Source organism: Poecilia reticulata, linkage group LG9 (assembly GCF_000633615.1).
Source record: "Poecilia reticulata strain Guanapo linkage group LG9, Guppy_female_1.0+MT, whole genome shotgun sequence".
Lineage (NCBI taxonomy): Eukaryota > Metazoa > Chordata > Actinopteri > Cyprinodontiformes > Poeciliidae > Poecilia > Poecilia reticulata.
The window spans coordinates 32,263,691-32,271,262 of NC_024339.1; the positions used below are offsets into that span (position 1 = coordinate 32,263,691).

At 39.1% G+C, this 7,572-nt stretch overlaps 1 long non-coding RNA gene across 1 annotated transcript; it reads right to left on the bottom strand.

The window, feature by feature from the left end:
- Positions 1-6: 6 nt before the first annotated feature.
- Positions 7-3,204, bottom strand: LOC108166554 (uncharacterized). The gene is made up of 3 exons (XR_001776906.1): positions 3,145-3,204; positions 2,671-2,719; positions 7-281 (listed from the first exon to the last, which is right to left on the bottom strand). It is a non-coding gene; the product is annotated as an uncharacterized LOC108166554 (long non-coding RNA).
- Between the last annotated feature and the right edge of the window lie 4,368 nt (positions 3,205-7,572).

Consider the following 7,572-nt stretch of genomic DNA (forward strand, 5'->3'; position numbering starts at 1 on the left):
TGATTGCAGCTGTAAGGCTTTTCACCAGTGTGGCTTTGCAGATGACTGTTAAAATCACTCTTGTGAATGAAAGCCTTTCCACACTGGTCACAGAGAAAGCACTTCTCCCCTGTGTGAATGCGTTGATGAATTTTCAGACMCTTCTTCCATCTGAAACGTTTCAGGCACTTGTCACAGCGGTGTTTTTTCTGCAGGCTCTGGGTGGACTGAACCTGCTGTCCATTGCTGGGACCATCTGAGGCTTTATCATCACGTCCACCTGGGTTTGTGCAGGTTTGGTTCTACGAAGGGAAGTACAGTAATTATAACCAACAGTAAATATGATACACAAACACTTTGATAGCCAACAGCTTTACTTCTTTGCAAAGATTAAAAACATCCTAACACATCTCCCTGTTTAGTTTAATCAAGTGCAAGAGAATAAATGAGCCTTTCTCTCAGGTAGACTAGAGGTCTGGAACCTGTGGCCCCACCAGTGGCTCTTTGGACATTTTATAATGGCTCCTAATAATGTGGTTAAAATGCAGAAAAATCAACTGATGGTCTTTTAATCAAGGCATAATCACAGAAGTACATTTTAATAAAATAGTAAATGAACTTATATAGCGCTTTTCCAGTCATTTTGACCACTCTACACTAGAGTCACATCCACCCATTCGCACACAAACACTCACATTAATACATCAGTAGGGGTTAAGTGTCTTGCCCAGAGGTACATCAACATGGACCAGGAGGAAGCTGGAATTGAACCAACAACCTTCGGATCACAAAACAAACACTCTACCCACAGAGCCACAGTCACCAGCAGAACACAACAGGATAATTGCATTGAATTTCCACAACAGAAGGAAAAGTTCCAGTTATGTATTTTTTTTTATCTTTTTCATGTCATTGAGTTGAAAACTATCCCATAATTTTACTTAATTTTCCACAAATATCTTCTCTAATATGAATGATTATTTGAAGGCAGATTCAGGTTTTAATTTTTACATTAAACCTTTTTAGTAATTAATTTATTATTCAAGTGTTTTATGATAAATAACCATTTATGAGGACAGGGATGTCCGTGAATCCGGGTGGAAGGTTCGTTCCTCCAAGCAGCGGGTTAGTTTCTGCAGAAAACAGACTTTGCAGCTGAAGCGGGAAGAGCTGATCAGGTTCTTGGGGAAAGGTTATTGTGTGATGATTTGGGCGGGGTAGTCTCTGGATTAAAACCGTTGTTGGTAAAATCTCTCATCGCTTTGGGAGTTTTGCAGTCAGATGTTCTGAGAAGTGTGATCTCAAAGATATGATTTATTTTTCCTCGCCGACTCTTTTTGTGCTGGTTTAATCCTTCACATACGAAACTAGGGGAGGTTTACGAATCATGATTCATGATGATTTGTTGGCAGATTCATTGAGAACCCAAATACAGAACAGCGGAAACGTGCAGTGAATTATGTAAAAGGTTTAATAAACTGACCAAAAATCCACAAATGACCAGGGCAGACTACAAACAAAAACCAAAACACCACAGATAACCAGAGATGAGAACATGGAGAGGACGTGACAGGAGGAACCAGCGAGGAGTGACTGAAGAAGAGGTGCTTCAGTCCTGGGAGGCTGAATGCTGACAGGAAGGACCGGGCTAATGACTAACAGGTAGCTGGTGTGAGGGGAGAGAGAGAAACTGAGGGGGATCAGTGGCGACTAAATGAATCTAACATAAAGGAGAACTGAACCAACGAGACATGATGAACTAGAAGAACTAACAAACGACTGAATTACAGAAACGAGACGAATCTAACCAAAGTAAAGAAACGTAAAATACTGAAACGAGAATATTTAAGAAGGCACCAAACCAGAGTAAAACTAAAACCAGCTTATCAAAATAAAAGAAGAGGAACTAAGAAACACAGAAATAAGCAAAACCCAACCAAACAACTAGATGTTTGTCAAATTAACATTTGTGGCTCTAAAAAATGTTGGTTTTTTATCTGGACTGAAGGCAAAAATGGTTTCAGATCGCTTTTGTTTAAGCTTAAAAACATTTGGGTTTCGTTCGGTCAGGTCACAGGTCACAGGTCAAGAAAGAGACATACAAGACCAAAAACCATGCATACACACACACACACACACACACTTATAGTAATTCTGTGTATATAAGATGCATATATTGTTTCCATGGAGACGAGTTGCTTTTATATTTTAGATCTTAATATAACCATAGTTGTAACAAATGACTATATTTGTTATGTTTTGTTTTGTAAATGTCTTTTAAACCAAGCTGCATTCGTACCTGTGTGCCTCTGTGTATATATGAGCATGAGAGCTAAAGAGACAGAGGAAAACGCAGAACTATTTATTCCCAACAGGCCCCCTGTTGGGCTGGCAGAAATATCCCCCCACATCAGTCACTAGATGTGGTGCATATGGATCCTGAGATAAAATATGGAGGCCGTCGTAGCGCCGTGGCCCCCCAACCATGTCTCTGGTAACGAACGGCCTGCAGCCCTCAGTGTTTTCAGAAAACCCAAATTAAAATAAATGTGATGTTTTTGAGGTGTGGCATGAAGCCAGAGTACCCAGAGAAACCCCATGCAAGCACAGAGAGAACATTCAAACTGGATGCAGAAAGACTATTAGAGACAAAAAGTAGCACTTAGTTTCCCACAAGTCTTAATAACTAACCTCTTCCAGTGATGCCTTCTCTCCCACTCCAAGTTTCTCCATTTCAGATCTGCATAAAACAAACATTCATAATATGTAAAATTGAATTGACAATATTTGCGCAGCAGTGGCAACAGAAATAGTTGAAACCAGATATTTATTAGAGACAACCTGATTTCACACATTATGGTTTTAAAACAGTCTCAACTTCCTGCTTTATGTCATCTAGGATTAAACACATTCCCTAATTTCTCAGAAAAGTTTATTTGTTTTTAATTTAGGAAGTTTTCATAAGCTAACTAAGCATTTAAACAGATGCTTTGTAAASTTTTACCACTTTTAACAGAAACAAATGAGAATCCAGAAACAGAGGGATGATTTCTGCTTCGCACGTTTAAGTCTTGGTAATGACACGATTCTACATTTTGCAAAGTGAAACATTAAACATCAGTGTGAATTATTACAAATATATGTGATAAATAAGGCTTTACTTACAGTTTCTTTGAGCCACCTCTTCAGATTATCTTTGTCATAATATTTACGTTTGACAGATGCTCTTATGGTTTCCATGGTAACGTTGTTCAAAGGGTCACAGCTCCATAAACATTTAACTCTTAACATGTATTTTTTAAAACTAAACATTCAGCCGTCTGATTATTCTATTCACACACTTTATTCTTCTGTGCACCAGAAAGTTTCACTTAAAAGTTAAATTTATTTTATTTTAACAAATCTGGAAACTTGTTATGATGCGTACAATATTGTTTCCATGGAGACGAGTTGCTTTGATATTTTAGATCATAATGTAACCATAGTTGTAACAAATGACTATATTTGTTATGTTTTGTTTTGTAAATGTCTTTTAAGCCAAGCTGCATTCGTACCTGTGTGCCTCTGTGTATATATGAGCATGAGAGCTAAAGAGACAGAGGAAAACACAGAACTATTTATTCCCAACAGGCCCCCTGTTGGGCTGGCAGAAATATCCCCCCACATCAGTCACTAAGGCCCCGTTTACACGACAACGGGTTCGGGGGAAAACAGAAGAGTTTTGTTGCGTTTGTAGTGTGCATTTACACGAAACCACAGAATGTTTTCTCTAACAACGGCACAGATTGAAAACGGGTTCCAGAGTGCGATGTTTCTGAAACTTGCCGTTTTCCGTTGTCGTGTAAACCTAGAAAACTGATCTTTTCTTCCAGAGAATCCCCAGCTCATGCATAGTATGACGCAAAACATAGCTGCTTCCCACAATCCACAGAAGAAGAAGAAGAAACTACTCACAATGCTGGCGTTACTGTTTCCCCATCAGATACGGTTCCCTCAGCGTCTCTTCACTGAACGAAATGGATTAATTAGCAACGGATTAAACTGTTTTAACTGCTGAAAAAGGTAACCGAGGACACGGATATGGGACGTGCGGGAGCTTCTATTTTATCAAATTGATATAGGAATAACAGACTGTTGGCCATTCCAAGGTAAAAACAATAAACAGCTTCCAGTCCGGGGCTCGCTACAGACACCATGAAAGCTCAAACAACGTGTTTCAGCAAAGTTATCCCACTTTTTCCAACTGCATAATCAGATGCACACAATGCGTGTTTTCTCACGCAAATCCACAMGCCTTCAAGTACAACTTTTTTTTAAACACATGCGCACTTTCAAAGTTTCAAAGAACCTAGCACCAACTAGGCGCAGCGAGAGCATTACACGTTTTCGATGTGCACCGTTACTGTGTAAACACAGATCGTAATTAGAACGTTATCGTGTAAACGATCCAACAAAAACGGAACAAAAGTGCCGTTTTTGTTGGATCGTTGTCGTGTAAACGCCCCCTAAGTGTGGTGCATATGGATCCTGAGCTAAAATATGGCGGCCCGTTCCTTCCGGCCGTCATAGCGCCGTGGTAACGAACGGCCTGCAGCCCTCAGTGTTGCCGCCCCCTGGACACGTCCACTCAGACACCACTCAGCTAATGTGATACCAAGACTGAAGTAATTAAACGTAAAAGTTTAAGCAATTTATTGTAAATCATGAGAAGCAAAAGTCAGACATTCCTGCGAAAGTAGATGACGGGATACACTGCAAAAACACAAAATCTTACCAATTATTTTTCGTAAAGAATAAAGGTCATTTTATTTACATGGCACATTTTCAGCAACAAGGCAATACAAAGTGCTTTACAGGAATTAAAAGGAAATACAAACAAAATAAGAAACCAAAGGAAAGAGAGAGCAGAAGAAGAACAAGAATCTAATGTTGATCTATTCAAAGTATATGTCTATTTTGTAGTTAAAATATTTTAGCAAACTTGAAATACGCAAAACTAACATATAAGTAACTTTTTAGAAAGATAAAGAGGATAGTTTTAAGTCAATAATTCATTAATGTGGAATTATTGGCAGATTATTTAACCTGTAAAAGCCATTTTTTTCTCCATAAGTTAATTTATCAGCCAATAGAACTTGTACTTTATCATCAATATTAAGGAATTACTTACTTAAAACAATCCTCTATATCTTGCTGAAAAGTTACTTTCAAGTTTGCTCGTCTTATTTCAAGTGTATAAAGATATTTGTGGTAGATCATCATGACTTGGTAAGTATCCTGCTGGAATAAAAAAATAATATTTACATAGAAACCACAAAAACAGGTTGTTTGCATTATTAGCAAACATAATTTTCACAATTTCCAGATGCTTTTTCGCATTTTGTGTGATGCACTGCAAAAACACAAAATCTTGTCTCTACATGTGCATGTTGCTGTAACTGAGCACAGTCACTACATGTGCTGCTGTAGTCCAATATTAATGCTGCTGCTGCTCAATCCTAATCCTGGTAAATCTTTCTGGTTCCACATCAGGCTCTTTGCCCCTCCGAGGGGGACTTCCCTGATGCGGCTCGGATCAGATCGGTTCATTTATTCATATAAACTGCCTGAACGTGAAGCCTGCAGCTGTTCTGGGCGTACAGGAGAAGCAGAACATGACGGCGGAGCTCAGTTCACCTGCAGCCAATCGAAGGTAACGCCTATAACGCGGCCAATCTAAAAGCAGAAATCAGAGATCCTGATCGTCATGGAGCCGCGATGCAAAGTTTTATTAAATATTTCAAGTCTCGTATAACTTGAGGGACATTAAAGGTTTTAAAGCTTCAACAGGTGCAAAGATAAGAAAACACATCTGGGATTAAAAGGTATTTTGCTAAAATAATCCTTTGTGAAGCTGATTTTCTTGGTGGACTGTTTGGATCTGGCTTTGTGTTGCGACTCTACTGCTGTAATAACTAAACGCGGTGAATTCAGAGTAAATTCTGCTCTTCTGGGTGAAAACTGAATGCTAAAGCAGGTCCGTGATGTCACGATAACAAACTTTCCTGGACGATACATTGTCCCAGAAGTTATTGTGATGAACGATAATATTGTTGTTCGGAGATCATTTTCCAGTAATGTAATGGTAATGGCAATAAATTAAATGAATTATGAAGATTCTAAACAAAACTGAGGAAGGAGAAAAACAATAAATCATGCCCATAGTAGTTATTGAGTTTGTTTTAATTTATTATATGATTAGTTAATTTACTGTTTATTGCAACAGGCCTACTTGTGATATATAAGACAGAAAATTAAAGTTCATCAGTGTCCAAGCTTCCGCGTTACAGAGCAACCCTCTGCTGCAGCTCCTCCACTCAGCTCCTTCAGACTAGCCAGCAGATATTAGCAAACACCTGCTGAGCTCATTGTAGGAGCTACTTCTCAGAGCAACGCTGGTAAACACAGAGGTTCAGAAAGAGCAAGAGTTTCTTAAAGAGACAGTGGCCCAATTTCAAGGCATTTTTTATAACAACTGAAGGTAACAGTTACTTTATTAAGCCATAAAATGGAATTATGGGCCTTTAAAATACATAATACTGGCCCTTTAAGAGGTTTACTAGATACGTCACCTAATATGTTATGACTGTGAAGAGACTTTGGACAGAAAAATGCCTAAAATGAAATAACACTGCCAGTGTAAGTAATAACGCCTTCATTTTTACAAATGGCACAGCATCGAAATTTTCTTTAAATTATATATTTTTTATATAGTAAACATTTTAATTTACGTTACATTCATAAGGCCTTCTTGAGTAAAGCATTAAGTATGCTCCTGAGATTTTTAATGGTTCAATGGCATCCATATAAATACGGACTGTGGGAGAACCACAGTGCTGGTTCTGGTTCTGTTGGACCTCAGTGCTGATCAGGACATTTTACTGAATCGACTGGAGAGTTGGGTCGGACTCTCCGGTCCAGTGCTCAACTGGTTTGAATCCTACATAAAGAACAGGGATTTCTTTGTTTCAATCGGAAACTTCTCATCAGAGAGGTCAAAGGTCACATGTGGGGYACCCCAAGGTTCAATCCTAGGACCCCTTCTTTTCAATATTTATATTCTCCCACTGGCTAAGGTTATACCAGGACATAGGATTAGCTACCATAACTACCCGGATGATACACAGCTCTACATCACGATGTCACCAGGTGACCTTTGACCCCATCCAATCACTGAACAGATGCTTAGAACAGATCAATGTGTGGATGTGCCAAAACTTTCTCCAGCTGAACAGAAACAAAACTGAAGTTATTATCTTTGGACCTAAAGAGGAGCGAACCCGAATCAATGCACAGCTTCAGTTATTACAACTAAAAACCAGCGATCAGGCCCGAAACCTGGGAGTAGTGATGACCTCTGACCTGAACCTTCAGAGCCACATTAAGACGGTCACAAAGTCGGCCTTCTATCACCTGAAGAACATCTCCAGGATTAGAGGACTGATGTCTCAGCACGATCTAGAGAAACTCATCCATGCGTTTATCTTTAGCCGCATTGATTACTGACTAATAAATCAATCAAACAGCTGCAGCTGATCCAGAAGCTGCTGCAGC